The 16,637-nt window shown below is 41.6% G+C and overlaps 1 protein-coding gene and 1 long non-coding RNA gene across 3 annotated transcripts in view; one reads left to right on the top strand and one right to left on the bottom strand.

Moving 5' to 3' along the window:
• The window catches only part of LOC144770172 (uncharacterized), a 133,530-nt gene that overhangs the window by 6,603 nt on the left and 110,290 nt on the right, over positions 1–16,637 (bottom strand). Inside the window, exon 3 of the long non-coding RNA XR_013598818.1 lies at positions 6,856–6,922. This is a non-coding gene — a long non-coding RNA (uncharacterized LOC144770172). The remainder of the gene's footprint in view (positions 1–6,855; positions 6,923–16,637) is intronic.
• Positions 1–16,637, top strand: part of USH1G (USH1 protein network component sans) — a 204,825-nt gene that overhangs the window by 155,263 nt on the left and 32,925 nt on the right. The gene's annotated exons all lie outside the window — the stretch shown is intronic.

The raw sequence follows: 16,637 nt of genomic DNA, 5'->3' as shown, positions 1-16,637 counted from the left end.
GCGAGTACGGGGGTAGGGGGGAGGCTAGATACTTAATTAGAAGAGTTCTCATGAATAATGGTAAACTTGTTTGTGCAATAACTTTTTGTGGTGGTTCGGGGGCAGTGAGCAGTACGTGTGTTAGGATTTCCTGCGGTATGGCGAATTGTGCTGATCAGACACGTCTCGCGGTCTGGTTTCTATAGCAATTTGGTGGCCTCGCAAGAAGACTGTTGAAAGTGTGCAACACTGTGTGAAAGTTCAGGGACTTTGTGAGCATTGTGGGCTTTAAAAAAATGAAATATTAGACTTTGACTATTCCCTTGGACATGGGCAGTGTTCTACTTTAGGGGCAGCATGCGGAGAGTGGGGTGGCATGGGAAATATTGGACTTCACGAGAAGTTGGTAGCTGTATTTATATGCTGTAGTTACTCATATTGCACAAACCCAGGGCTTTAAGTGGGATGACAAAAATGGAGGGTTCTCTCAAGGGGGTGTGGCCGATGTAATTAGCGCGTGGCTTAAAACACGTAAACTAAAAATCTGTGCTTAGCATAGTGTGCCACCCGACTGGTAATTTGCTGCTTCTGTTATTGGATCCGAATAATGTAATAAAACACCTAACATTATACATACAACAAGCCAGGGCTATTGGCTTTGCCAATGGTTGTTAGTTGCATTAGAAAAATTAGTAACAACTATGGCTTCGTTGCATAGAATATTGAAAATGCTTCCGTTCTGAAATGATGAGACTGTGAAAGAACTACAACGAGTGTCTGTTCCCTGGTTGTGATAGCTTTTTCTTACCTCTGTTCCCTGGTTGTGATAGTTTTTTCTTGCCTCTATTCCCTGGTTGTGCTTGCTTTTCTTGCCTCTGTTCCCTGGTTGTGCTCGCTTTTCTTGCCTCTGTTCCCTGGTTGTGATTGCTTTTTCTTGCCTCTGTTCCCTGGTTGTGATTGTTTTTTCTTGCCTCTGTTCCCTGGTTGTGATTGTTTTTTCTTGCCTCTGTTCCCTTGTTGTGATCGTTTTTGTGTGTGTGTGGCTCTCTGTGTGTGGCTCTGTGTGTGGCTCTGTGTGTGTGTGTGTGTGTGTTTGGCTCTCTGTGTGTGTGTGGCTCTGTGTGTGTGTGTGGCTCTGTGTGTGTGTGTGTGTGGCTCTGTGTGTGTGTGTGGCTCTGTCTGTGCGTGTGTGTGTGTGTGTGTGGCTCTGTGTGTGTGGCTCTGTGTGTGTGTGGCTGTGTGTGTGGCTCTGTGTGTGGGTGCAAATGCAATAGGTCTCGTATTTGCGAGAGATTAAGCTATTGGCATTGTAAATGACAATGCCATTTATTTATATGTTTTAAAAACAAAAACAATGTCATGAGCAATGCCAATAGCTCTAACTTTAACAAAGACGAGACCATTGCATTGTAAATACTTGTTTACATTAACTAGGCGGGTTTGTGGTTTTGTGTTTTGGTTTTCAAATCTTTGAAGTTTGCTTGCCTTGCAGATTGTCTGCTCAAATGCATTTGGATTTACACCTTTAAGACCTGCGCTGGATGTTATTCTCTTTTTTTTCCTTCTCTAATCATTTGCTCCCCTCCTAGTTCGCTATGTACCAGTTGTTATCTTACTCTTTGTCGACGCCTACATTTGTAGCCATTCTTGTTCTGCGAGTTCTATTTTAAGTGCTAAATTTGGTATCCCGATTTGACACGTACTGCAACTTTTACCTTCCTCTCCCTCCAATTGTAAAGCACTCTGATATCCCTCTGGATCATGTTCGTGCTATATAAAACGTTATAAATGAAATTAAATAAATAAATAAAATTAAATATTACTTTCTGTGATAGCAGGATATTTCCACTTCATAATATATTGAGATTCCAATTCCTTTCATTGTACACTAGTGCCATCTTGTGGCCTTTGTAAAATAAGCTTAGCTTTTCTGCATTCCATCCTTCCTAGCCAAGCGAGAAACTTGCAGGTACACGGTTTTATCACACTCTAGGACACCTTTTGCGTGACAATCTCAGGCATTGCAGTAATACTGGAAAAATTACTGCAAATTCCTTTTTCTAACGTGAGATGCATGGCACTTGGCAGGTCTGGGAAGCTGGAGGGCTACAATACAGGAGGCATCAACATAGAAGTAGAATGCCACATTCCATAAACCTATGAAAAGACTACAAAAATAGACCAGCGTTTTATGGATTGTGCACTTTGTTCCACTCAGTCTGATTTCCTTTTCAATCTGGGACACTCAGTCCTATATCATAATTTTAAAATAAGATTTTAAGTGCTAGAAAGTAAATGAAAAGGAAGACTTAATAAGATTCAAAGTTTTTTTCTCTGAATCCTAGACATGCCCGGTCCTGCAATGGAATTATTTTCAATTCACAATGGTATCCAAAAAGAAAATGCAACGTTTTCAGAGTTGATATACAGAATTGTGCAAACGTCTGTTAGATAAAATTATTTTAAAAAAAGTATAGAATTGTGTACACTTTTGTTAGATAAAAGCATTAAAATGAACTCCCTCTCTGAAAACTGATTGATCCGTTGGTAAAACCTGCTATGCTGCGTGGACGAGGCGTGTCAGCTCAGCAGGCGGCTCTTTGATCTGTCCCTGATGTGATGAGAGGTCTGTGGAAATCTGAACCTACCAACACTGTTATTAATGTGTCCTCTCAAAAACAGGGATATGTATTTATTTAACAAAAATTGCTGGGCTGCAGATACAGTCCCTCAAAAACCGTGACTGTCCAGGAAAATCTGGTATGTCTGGTTATCCTAGGTCTGCTTAAACACATACTTTTATGTGCAGCCTGTGTGTCTATGGCAGATATCTTCCTACAGTGGTGTGTGTCTCCACAGGGTCTGTGGCTATTCTCCCAGGGGGCACAAATACATCCGCAAGTGCTTATAGATTAAGACTGCCCAGAAGTTCAACCTCACTTATTTGGTACATTTCCTGACTCTCTTCAGTTACATGCAGCGGTTAAAGTGCATAAAAATGTATGGCAACTGTGATCCTGATTGACATGGGGACAAGGTCAGTGCACGTGGTCTTGTGGTCAAAGACTTGGCTAAAAAGAACAAAATATTCTGCAAATATTATTTTTTTTCACCCTAAAGTAGCTGCACATGGGATAAGGCACACATCTAAAGTGAAAAATGAATTCAAGTTAAACTAATCGATATAAAAGTTCTTCTTATGCTATAAAACCTCATTCACTACAGATGCCACTGTGTGTGAACAGAGTCATAGTTCAAGTTCAGGAATTTGTATAGCGCACTACTCACCCAGAGGGTCTCAAGGCGCTTGAGGGAGGGGGTGCATTAGTTATCGAATAGCCAGGTTTTAAGTTCCTTTCTGAAGGAAATGTGGTTCTGTGTGAGGCGGAGGTGAGTGGGGAGAGAATTCCAGGTCTTGGCCGCCAGGTAGGAGAAGGATCTTCCTCCCATGGTGGATCTGTGGATGCGCGGAACTGCGGCGAGCGCTTGATTGGAGGATCTTAGTTGGCGGGCGGGTGTGTAGAAGGACAGTCGTGTGTTGAGGCATTCGGGTCCTAGTTTGTAGAGGGCCTTGTGCGCGTGGGTGAGGAGACGGAACGTTATTCTCTTGTTGACGGGAAGCCAGTGGAGGTCTTTCAGGTGGCCGGTAATGTGAGCTTGGCGAGGGATGTCCAATATGAGTCTGGCTGATGCATTTTGGATGCGTTGGAGTTTTTTCTGTAATTTGGCTGTGGTTCCGGCGTAGAGGGTGTTTCCATAGTCCAGTCGGCTAGTGACCAGTGCGTGGGTGACCGTCTTTCTTGTTTCGGCGGGGATCCAACGGAAGATTTTTTTGAGCATACGAAGTACGTTGAAGCAAGAGGATGAGACGGCGTTAACTTGTCTGGTCATCGAGAGGGAGGAGTCTAGGATGAAGCCTAGGTTACGTGCGTGGTCTGTGGGTATGGGTGCTGTGCCCAGGGCCGATGGCCACCATGAGTTGTCCCAGGCAGAGGGGGAAGATCCTAGGATGAGAACTTCCGTTTTGTCTGAGTTAAGTTTTAGGCGGCTGTTTTTCATCCATTCGGCTACTACTTTCATGCCTTCATGAAGATTGGTTTTGGCAGTGTTAGGGTCTTTGGTGAGGGAAAGGATCAGCTGGGTGTCGTCAGCGTAGGAGATGATGTTGAGGTTGTGTTGTCGCGCGATGGATGCGAGGGGGCTCATGTAAACGTTGAAGAGGGTGGGACTGAGTGATGATCCTTGTGGTACTCCGCAGATGACTTCGGTGCCCTCTGATTTGAATGGGGGGAGACTGACTCTCTGGGTTCTCCCGGCGACGAACGAGATGATCCAGTCCAAGGCTTTTCCTTGTATTCCGACGTTGCTGAGGCGTTGTATGAGGGTGCTATGACAGACTGTGTCGAAGGCGGCGGAGAGGTCGAGTAGGATGAGGGCAACTGTTTCTCCGTTGTCCAGTAGCGTTCGGATGTCGTCTGTCGCTGCAATGAGGGCGGTTTCGGTGCTGTGTTTGGCTCGAAAGCCGGACTGTGAAGAGTCGAGGGAGTTGTTGGATTCAAGGAAGGCGGCGAGCTGGCTATTGACGGCTTTCCAAATGACTTTGGCAGGGAATGGGAGGAGGGAAATGGGGCGGTAGTTCTTAAGTTCAGAGGGGTCTGCTGTGGGTTTCTTCAGGAGGGCGCTGAATTTGGCGTGTTTCCAGCTTTCTGGGAAGGTAGCGGAGTTGAAAGAGCAGTTGATGACATCACGGAGATGGGGTGCGATGATGGAGTCTGCTTTGTTGAAGATGTGGTGGGGACAGGGGTCGGTTGGCGAACCTGAATGGATGGAGTTCATTAGGTGGATGGTGTCTTCAGTGGTGATTGGGTTCCAGGTGCTAAGGTTGTTAGAGAGCGGTTCGGGTTCGGAGGTGGGTGGATTGGACTGTTCTTTGGAAATGTTCTTAAAGCTGTTATGTATGTCGGCGATTTTGTTGTAGAAGAAAGAGGATAACGAGTCGCAGAGGTCTTGGGAGGGAGTAATGTCGTTTGAGGCTGCGGTGGGGTTGGTAAATTCTTTGACGATGTTGAATAGTTCCTTGCTGTTGTGGGCGTTGTTGTCGAGTCGATCCTTGAATGCTGATTTCTTGGTGGATCGGATCAATTGGTGGTGTTTGCGGGTGGCTGCCTTGAAGGTGGTCACGTTGTCAGTGGTTGGGTTTTTTCTCCATGTTTTTTCGAGAGTGCGGCATAGTTTCTTGGAATTCTTAAGGTCATCGTTGAACCAGGGGGCCTTTTTGCAGCCTTGTTTGATCTGGTGGTTTTACAAGGGTGCTAATTCGTCAACGCTGTGAGCGATCCATTGTTTGAGTTTGGTGGCAGCTTCGTTTGGGTCCGATGAGAGGGCGGGAGGGTTTTGGTTGAGCGATGTGAGGAGTTGGTCGGTGGTGATTTTGTTCCAGTTTCTTCGAGGAATAGGTTGTGGGGGGTTGTGAGTCGTGGTAGTTTTGTAGCTGAAGTGAATACAGCTGTGGTCCGTCCAATGGGGAGCTGTGGTATGATCAAAGGAGATGTGTTTGCAGGAGGTGAAGACAGAGTCGAGCGTATGTCCGGCTAAATGGGTGGGGGTGTCAACAAGTTGTTTGAGTCCGAGATTGGCCAGGTTGTCCAGAAGGGTGGTGGTGTTGCTGTCAGTTTTATTTTCTAGGTGGAAGTTGAAATCTCCCAGTAGAATGTAGTTCTCGGAGGTGAGGGCATGTGGGCTGATGAAGTCAGTGATGTCTTCGCTGAATTGTTTACGGGTTCCTGGTGGTCTGTAGATGAGGGTGCCTCTAAGTGTGGTCCTGGGGTCGGTGTGGATCTGGAAGTGGAGGTGTTCGGCAGTTGTAAGGTTATCGTCGAAGCTGGTCGTGATTCTGATGGTGTTCTTATGGACGATGGCGATGCCTCCTCCTGTTTGGTTGGTGCGGTCTTTTCGGATGATCTTGTAAGCGTCCGGGATGGCTATGGCGATGTCGGGCGCTGATGAGGCGTTCATCCAGGTTTCTGTAAGGAAGGCGACGTCCGGTGACGCGGTGTCGAGTAGGTCCCAGAGTTCAGTGGCGTGTCTGTGGACCGAGTGGGTGTTCAGCAGGATGCACTTCAGGTGGTTAGAGTCGGAGCTGTGTTTGGAGGAAGTGGATTTGGTGTGGGTATTGATGCAGGCGAACTTGCAGGAGTGGCAGGTGAAGGGACCGTGGGTACGTCCTGGGGCAGCTTCGTAGCATTGTGGTGTGCGTCTGGGGTTAAGGGCTAAGAGGGAGGCGGCGTCATACATAATGCTGGAGGAGTGCGGTTTCAGGGGGCCAGGGGGTTTGGCGCTGGGCTCGGTCCAGGCGCGGACGGGCGTAGACGGGCTTACCTTTGGCGCACCTTCGGCACGCATGGGGCGCGACCGCTGCGCGTGAACGCTGCGCGCAAATGCATCTGTCATAAATGGAGAAGTGGAGGGGGGAGGGACGAGGGAGGATCAGCTGGGAGGCTGGGGCGAGGTGCAGGGGACGGTCTCCGAGGGACAATAACAACAAAATGGCAGCAGTAGCGAGAAACGAAACTAGAGAGAGGCTGGGGCACAAAGCCAAAATCAAGCAGCTTACACGATGTTACAATAAAGCGCTACAAATAAACAAGGCTCAACACAATCAATGCAATTATAATCAGAGCAACACAGCGAGCGCTGAAGGTTAAATTAATTCTGCAATTCGGCAAAGCTTATCTCAATATAGCACCAATATGCACAGCAGCCAGCAGATGTACAATACTCTGAGGAGAGCAAAGAGCGCAGCCCAAACGATCTCAGGAGTAGAGCAGGGAGCGTGGGGGAGCGACCGCTACTGAGAGCGTCAGGACGGTCACTCACAGAATAGAGTTGTGGAGGTCCACTGGGGAAAAGTCCTTGTGTATTCATAGTGCTATGATGTCAGAGCCTGTGAGAGAAAGCACAGTAAATATGTAAGTCATTATTTTAAAATTGTATTATGCATAGTATAAGAGAGACTGCCACACAATTATTATGAGTATCATTTATAGTTTGATGATTGGGATTCTCTGTCATAAATGTGGTGGATGTTCCATCCTCCATTTTACAAGTGCATAATGGCCTATGGCACTTGTAATATGGCAGATGGAATATCCATCCCATTTTGAGTTTCTGACAAACTATATATAAGGTCTTTGTTTTTAAGATAAAACAATTGCTTTCAAAATATGTATTTTACTAATAGTAATAATACATATTTTGTCACCATCAAGCTTCAACTAATTCATTAATTATAGCCTATTCTCAGGGTCGGACTGGGACAAAAAAATACAGGAAACCAAAATAAAAGTGGCTCCCTTAGTGAAGCAAATAGCTAAAAAAAAAAGGGGGGTAATATCAGGGAAATCAACAGGAAAACCTATTCTACTGCCATAAAACAGGGCCAAAACGGCTAAATAACTGACCCATATACTAATCTGTCAGACCAGCCCATCGGGTCCTGTCTGATTGCCCAAAGGACCATTCCAACCCTGCCTCCAAGAAGCCTTGCAGAAATATATATATATATATATATATATATAAAGATTTAAGAGATGACGATAATAGTGCAAGTGAAATAGGAGGCGAGGAGCTTATATGAGATTGGGACTGAGCGAGAGTGGAAATAGCTTGCCTGAGGGCACCTCTGAAAGACTCATATTTACCAGCATATGTAGAAGGAATAATACATTTGTTTTGAATCTCAGAAAAAGTAAGGTGCATCATGTCACACATCAGCTGTTTTATTTGAATGATACCCTTCAGAATCCACTTTTTTACAAAAATAATTTGATTCGAAATCTTGAGAGCTTTGTTATGCCATGTAGAGGATTCTAGAAATTGTTGTATTGGGGATAAGGGTCTTCTGAGGATAAGGGAAGACACCTGACTAGAATACTTAATAGATGTAGATAAAAAGGTTCGAGAAGTTTTCGAAGTTTTCGAAGAAAAGGTATCGAAGAAAAAGGAAATGGAGACAAAAGTGAATCTTCAAATCTGCGCCAGATATTATTAGGCAATGAAATCAGTGCCTACCATACATGGTAATGCCTGTTTTGAAACAAAATGTATGAGCGGGTGCTGCACTCTAAATGATCAAACTCAAATCTGAATTAACCGATGTGTGTGCTGTGTTCGGATTAGTGCCTGCACACTGTAACTATAAACTGTATGTGGCCTGGTGCCAGAAGGCCACCAGGACTCCAACACGCACAACAACATTAAGTACTCCTTTTGTCAAAATATAATACACTTTATCTGGTATGTATCATCAAGAAAAGTTCATGTCATCTCTATCATCATATGCGATTAAACAATAAATCATAAAAAATCATCAGAATTTGCATTTTCAACAAGAAGACAAAACATATGAATTTTTCGCAAAGTTATTCAAAACAATACAATAACACCCAATGCATTTCGGGGCCGAGCCCCTTCGTCAGGGGTCTATTAAAGAGAGGAGAAAAGAGAAAAAAAGAAAACCTTATTACTCTTAATGTCAAGGAGAATAAGTGTTTGTATGCTAAAGCTCTTAATAGCGTATAGCTTACCTAGTTATTGCAATTTGTTTAATGCCACTAAATGAAATAGTGCATCTGTCTGGTATTATCCTCTGCGTTCTACGTCTGTAAAGAATGATGATAATTACTCGCTATGAATTATCAAATGATTTCAATGAATCACGATGACCTGAATTAATATATGAGGCTCACCTGTGTTTGTGGCCTTAATCCGTCCGATCTAGAAATGCGTAAATAAGCGGGCTTTAATAACTCATGTTAAAAGTTTGCAGAAAAGCAATGTATGTATCTATATAAAAAAAGGGGAACTATTATTTACCTGTAGGGTATATCGTAATTACTTGACCCCACTCTCTCGCTCTTTATACGGCGCTGCCTGTAAAACATTAGAGTGAAAGTGTGGACTTAAGTTGTTTGCCAGGGAAAAAACTGCCTGCATTACTGACTAGGTAAAGCGCAGCCGCTTACCTGCGGGATCAAAAGTTGGACCAGTCCCGCTTGGCGTTTCCGATAATTACGATGGCTCTGCGTGAAAAAAGCGAGTATTAAACACGCTATCTAAACGGACGAGATACCTCGTCATTAGATGTTAAAAAGCGGAGTTTAAGTCTCTTACCGAATGTAGGCTTTGTTACTCAAGAAGAGAAGCTCACGCGTCCGTGTTTCATTCGAACTATGTTGTTGACATAGTCCCTTATCACTATTCTCTTGTTAACTAGGCATAGAAACAGGACTAAAGAAATGTGCGTCGGCCATTTTTAAGTGGTGTTTTTATCTACGTTAAGGAGAATAATCCCTTATCAAAACGCAAAAGTACTATTCCTATCAAAAGCAAAGCGTTTTAATTGTCAAGGGTTCAATGTTTAAGAAAAAAGTGTTTAAGAAAAAAAGTAGAAAGAGGGTAAAGTGGAAATAAAATAAACTGAATATGGAAGTTACATTTATCAATAGATACAAGACATTATCTGCCTATTTACAAACTAAACATTGTTATCTGAAAGGTTTTCCCTATAAATACCGCTACAATAGCGAACTGAAGATGTACCTAACATATTGGTATGTGTGTGTAACACGGTGTGAGAGTATCCTGTGGGTTACCATGTTTCAAGGGCTTATTGTCTGTGTTGTTTTATCATATTACAGAAAACATGCCATGTCCATTTTATCATTTAACCCAGTGGGGGTCAGAGAATGTAATTTTCGAATCCAGAAAGCTTCTCTTTGAAGTAGGATTTTGGAATTGTCCAAACCTAGTCGTTGTGGAAGTAATTCAATCACCTGAAATCTCAACTGTGCGATGGTGTGACCAGCTTCCCACCAATGTTTTGCAAGTGGCGATGTTAAGTTCTTATTCCGAATGCGGCTTTTGTGCTCCGACAGCCGCAGTTTCAACTTACGTTCTGTCTTTCCGACATATATAAAGCCACACGGGCATTTGATTGAATATACCACATATTCCGAATTACAAGTTGTGTTGTGTCTCAACTGAATTTTTTCGCCTGTCCGTGGGTGCAGTAGGATGTTTCCTGGTATTACGTTGTTGCAATTTTTGCAATTATAGCAGCGTGTAGTACCTTTGTATTCTTCAGGTTGTTGATTAGTGCCAATATTCCGTCTGGGTTTATTCAATAATTCTTTTAAGTTTTGGGCTCTTTTGTATGCGAACATAGGTTTATCACTGAAAAGAGTACCAAAGTCTTTTTCAACTTGTATAATCTCCCACCTCTTTAAAATGATGCGTTTTATATCTCTAGATGCAGTGGAATATTTCGACACAAATACCATCCTTTTGTTTTCAGTCTTTGTTCTTTTCTTCAAAAGATCTGCCCTTGGAATTGTCTTGATCTTATCCACGTGTGCTTCCAGTAGTTTTCGTGGATATCCTCTGTCCAAGTAACGCTGTTTTTGTGCTTCAATGTGCTTGTCACAACTTGCCTTATCAGAAGATATTCTTTTGATCCTCATAAATTGAGAAACTGGTAAGTTGTTGATGAGATTCGAAGGGTGAAAACTTCCATACAGAAGTGCAGTATTCCTGTCAGTAGGCTTTTTATAGAGAGTTGTGTTGATAGAGTTCCCTTTAAGTTCAACCCAAACATCCAAAAAAGGTAGAGCTTCTTTGCTGATGTTATGTGTAAATTGAATTCTTGAATTAGCAAGATTCAAACTTTTGATGTTTTGAATTAAATCAGCAGTTGGCCGTTTCCATATCAAGAAGACATCGTCTATGTATCTCTTGTAGTATACTAGACCATTTTGCCAAGTATAATCTTCCAAAATGCCTTGGGTGTTATTGTATTGTTTTGAATAACTTTGCGAAAAATTCATATGTTTTGTCTTCTTGTTGAAAATGCAAATTCTGATGATTTTTTATGATTTATTGTTTAATAGCATATGATGATAGACATGAACTTTTCTTGATGATACATACCAGATAAAGTGTATTATATTTTGACAAAAGGAGTACTTAATTTTGTTGTGCGTGTTGGAGTCCTGGTGGCCTTCTGGCACCAGGCCACATACAGTTTATAGTTACAGTGTGCAGGCACTAATCCGAACACAGCACACACATCGGTTAATTCAGATCTGAGTTTGATCATTTAGAGTGCAGCACCCGCTCATACATATTGTTATATTTGCATACTGCCACACGGGAGCTAGCACCGTTGCACAATGTCGTTCGAATCCATAGCTGGAATTACGGACAATAGAGCTAATATCAAAGGATATTCTGCGGAAGAAGCCACACAAATATACAAGCTAATCAAGGAAACGAAAATGTTTGATGTTCGAGGAGGATCTACCGCACAACAACTCAAACAACTAGAATATTTGACTAGACGTGAATTGAATCAACGGTTACACGCATCTACATTAATACAGTACCACCGTGTGAGACGAATCCCTAGGGGACTACGACTAGCAATTAGACCCATGCTATACAGACTGAACAACAATCCCCAGTTCATGGAGAAATGGTTCGAAATACTTAATAAATGCTCGCTTGACCTCATACTGCTTTTGATAGAGGAATTGGCTAAGACTATCCAAGATCTAGAAGAGGAGATTTTCAATGTTAAAAAAGAATTGTCAAAGAAAATAGAGGAAGAGCCATGGAGCAAATTTCTGGAAGAACTTGAAACTAAACTTGATAAATATGGGAAGGAATTGCAAGAGACTAAATTACGCAAATTCAAGCGTGACACAATTGACTATAAGTTGAATGAAGCGTACACTTGGGCTGAAATATATGCGAAAAGGCGATACACGAGCAAGAAACAACAAACAGCATCATCGGAAGAGAGTGGAGTGTCGGATAGTGACACCAGTGCCACCAGACAGCCCATGAATAAGCAACAATTGCCTAAATCTAAACAACAAGATTCAACTGCAGTAACTGCAGATACATCAGCTTCAGCATCTGACCTTTTTTTAGAGAAGGACCATGGTCAACGCAAACCTCCGGATATACCACCTTCAGTGAGCGACAAAAAACGCGACGAGGACAAGGAAAAGGAAAAGGAAGTGGAGAAGAAAAAATCGGGTCTAAGGAGTCAGACCAAAACCTTGTGATTAATATCTCTAGCTATCAACTGACTAAATCGGAGGAACAATTGCTCAATAAAGGAACAAGTTTTGTTCGCACCTACCATACGAATCAACTTGAGACAGAAATAGCTCTCTTTAAGTTCATGAGGGTCTTAAGACTGAGACATTTTTTCACGGTTCTCAACCCCATTGAGAACGAAGACAACACTTCTGTCAAATTTAAGCCTAAAAGCACCTTTATGGCTCCAATCTCCCACAAAAGTCTGGATACGTTTGAGTTGCTCGTTAAAACAGACTTGAGTAAAATTCGATACAAGAGAAAAATCAACAACTTAACAAGAGCAGAGTACAGTACTCTTCATGCACTGATCAACAACAAAGAGATCACAATACAAAAAGCCGACAAAGGAGGAGGCCTTGTCATAATGGATTTGGACTTTTACGTAAGGAAAGGATTTGAACATGTGCAGGATGTAAATACATATGCCAAATTGGACGGAGACCCAACAAATGCTATTACCAGGGATCTTGATGCGATACTGGATAAGTCGGAGGAACTGGGTTGGTTAAACACCACGACCAAACGTTACTTGAGGCAAATCTATCCGAGAAGACCAAGGATATACTTTTTGCCAAAAGTGCACAAGGACCTTAAAAATCCCCCGTTCAGGCCGATAGTGTCGGGTTGTTCATCCATCTTCGAGAACTTGGGCATCTTCATTGATGCCCACATGCAGTCTTTCATCCGAAACTGGCCAACCTATTTGGAAGACACTTCCGACTTTTTACGAAGTCTATCAACTATCGACACTACAGAAGCAACGGATTGGACTCTATGCACAATCGATGTGACATCTTTGTACACATCTATCCCTCATAGACAAGGTCTAGAAGCAATTGAGTGGGCCTTACTTCGAGACGACAAACCGGATGAACTAAAGTGTCTAATACTACAGTTGCTGGAATTCTTTTTAGAAAACAGCTATTTCACATGGGAGAATGAGTACTACATGCAGCTCACGGGGACAGCCATGGGTTTTCCGGGGGCCTGCGTGTATGCGAACATCTTTATGGCCAAGTTCGAACTGGATTACATCCTGGAAGATTATACTTGGCAAAATGGTCTAGTATACTACAAGAGATACATAGACGATGTCTTCTTGATATGGAAACGGCCAACTGCTGATTTAATTCAAAACATCAAAAGTTTGAATCTTGCTAATTCAAGAATTCAATTTACACATAACATCAGCAAAGAAGCTCTACCTTTTTTGGATGTTTGGGTTGAACTTAAAGGGAACTCTATCAACACAACTCTCTATAAAAAGCCTACTGACAGGAATACTGCACTTCTGTATGGAAGTTTTCACCCTTCGAATCTCATCAACAACTTACCGGTTTCTCAATTTATGAGGATCAAAAGAATATCTTCTGATAAGGCAAGTTGTGACAAGCACATTGAAGCACAAAAACAGCGTTACTTGGACAGAGGATATCCACGAAAACTACTGGAAGCACACGTGGATAAGATCAAGACAATTCCAAGGGCAGATCTTTTGAAGAAAAGAACAAAGACTGAAAACAAAAGGATGGTATTTGTGTCGAAATATTCCACTGCATCTAGAGATATAAAACGCATCATTTTAAAGAGGTGGGAGATTATACAAGTTGAAAAAGACTTTGGTACTCTTTTCAGTGATAAACCTATGTTCGCATACAAAAGAGCCCAAAACTTAAAAGAATTATTGAATAAACCCAGACGGAATATTGGCACTAATCAACAACCTGAAGAATACAAAGGTACTACACGCTGCTATAATTGCAAAAATTGCAACAACGTAATACCAGGAAACATCCTACTGCACCCACGGACAGGCGAACAAATTCAGTTGAGACACAACACAACTTGTAATTCGGAATATGTGGTATATTCAATCAAATGCCCGTGTGGCTTTATATATGTCGGAAAGACAGAACGTAAGTTGAAACTGCGGCTGTCGGAGCACAAAAGCCGCATTCGGAATAAGAACTTAACATCGCCACTTGCAAAACATTGGTGGGAAGCTGGTCACACCATCGCACAGTTGAGATTTCAGGTGATTGAATTACTTCCACAACGACTAGGTTTGGACAATTCCAAAATCCTACTTCAAAGAGAAGCTTTCTGGATTCGAAAATTACAGTCTCTGACCCCCACTGGGTTAAATGATAAAATGGACATGGCATGTTTTCTGTAATATGATAAAACAACACAGACAATAAGCCCTTGAAACATGGTAACCCACAGGATACTCTCACACCGTGTTACACACACATACTAATATGTTAGGTACATCTTCAGTTCGCTATTGTAGCGGTATTTATAGGGAAAACCTTTCAGATAACAATGTTTAGTTTGTAAATAGGCAGATAATGTCTTGTATCTATTGATAAATGTAACTTCCATATTCAGTTTATTTTATTTCCACTTTACCCTCTTTCTACTTTTTTTCTTAAACACTTTTTTCTTAAACATTGAACCCTTGACAATTAAAACGTTTTGCTTTTGATAGGAATAGTACTTTTGCGTTTTGATAAGGGATTATTCTCCTTAACGTAGATAAAAACACCACTTAAAAATGGCCGACGCACATTTCTTTAGTCCTGTTTCTATGCCTAGTTAACAAGAGAATAGTGATAAGGGACTATGTCAACAACATAGTTCGAATGAAACACGGACGCGTGAGCTTCTCTTCTTGAGTAACAAAGCCTACATTCGTTAAGAGACTTAAACTCCGCTTTTTAACATCTAATGACGAGGTATCTCGTCCGTTTAGATAGCGTGTTTAATACTCGCTTTTTTCACGCAGAGCCATCGTAATTATCGGAAACGCCAAGCGGGACTGGTCCAACTTTTGATCCCGCAGGTAAGCGGCTGCGCTTTACCTAGTCAGTAATGCAGGCAGTTTTTTCCCTGGCAAACAACTTAAGTCCACACTTTCACTCTAATGTTTTACAGGCAGCGCCGTATAAAGAGCGAGAGAGTGGGGTCAAGTAATTACGATATACCCTACAGGTAAATAATAGTTCCCCTTTTTTTATATAGATACATACATTGCTTTTCTGCAAACTTTTAACATGAGTTATTAAAGCCCGCTTATTTACGCATTTCTAGATCGGACGGATTAAGGCCACAAACACAGGTGAGCCTCATATATTAATTCAGGTCATCGTGATTCACTGAAATCATTTGATAATTCATAGCGAGTAATTATCATCATTCTTTACAGACGTAGAATGCAGAGGATAATACCAGACAGATGCACTATTTCATTTAGTGGCATTAAACAAATTGCAATAACTAGGTAAGCTATACGCTATTAAGAGCTTTAGCATACAAACACTTATTCTCCTTGACATTAAGAGTAATAAGGTTTTCTTTTTTTCTCTTTTCTCCTCTCTTTAATAGACCCCTGACGAAGGGGCTCGGCCCCGAAATGCATTGGGTGTTATTGTATTGTTTTGAATAACTTTGCGAAAAATTCATATGTTTTGTCTTCTTGTTGAAAATGCAAATTCTGATGATTTTTTATGATTTATTGTTTAATAGCATATGATGATAGAGATGACATGAACTTTTCTTGATGATACATACCAGATAAAGTGTATTATATTTTGACAAAAGGAGTACTTAATTTTGTTGTGCGTGTTGGAGTCCTGGTGGCCTTCTGGCACCAGGCCACATACAGTGTTTTGAAACAAAGGCATTATTATATTGCTGAAAATTTGGGAAATTTACACCTCCCAGCCCCTTAGGTTTGCAAAGGGATATTAAAGAGAAATGCTCTTTTTTACCATTCCATAAGAAAGCAGTAATTAATTTATTTAATGACTTAAAATGTTTTAATTGTAATTTAATAGGTAACATGGACAGGTAGAAGTTAATGAAAGGTAGAAACATCATCTTGATAGTGTCCAACCTTCCCCAAGATAGATATAATGAAGACCATTTCTCTGTCATTTGAAGAATCTTATTATGAACACCCTCTAAGTTGATCTCGATTATCTTTGTCATGGAGGTGGAATATTTAATTCTCAAACATTTAATGTTGTGCAAGGACCATTTAAACCTGGTGTTGTCAAAAATACTCTTCAAACAATATTTGTTAAGGGGAAGTACTTCAGATTTAGAAAAGTCAATTTATAATCAGATAGACGAGAATTTAATGCTAAAAGATTAGTAACGGCAGGGATTTATGTTTGTGGTTCGTAAACATAAAGGATCACATCATCCGCATAGGCATGAAACATGGTTAAATTATGTAATGTATGTGGAAAGGGTTCTAGGGATAAAGTAAAAAGCAATGGGGAAGAAGGACATCCCTGTCTGGTACCACATAGCAGAGGAAAATATGAGTATTGGGAACCATTAAGATAGACTGACGTCACCGTTAAAGAATATAATACACTAATGTACTTAACTCCTTCCATGCTCATGACGAGCTGAGCTCGTCATGACCCACTGTGCTCATGTGCTCATGACGAGCTGAGCTCGTCATGACCGTTAGAACACTC

Source organism: Lissotriton helveticus, chromosome 7 (assembly GCF_964261635.1).
Source record: "Lissotriton helveticus chromosome 7, aLisHel1.1, whole genome shotgun sequence".
Taxonomy (NCBI): Eukaryota; Metazoa; Chordata; class Amphibia; order Caudata; family Salamandridae; genus Lissotriton; species Lissotriton helveticus.
This window is presented reverse-complemented; position numbering and strand designations above follow the sequence as displayed.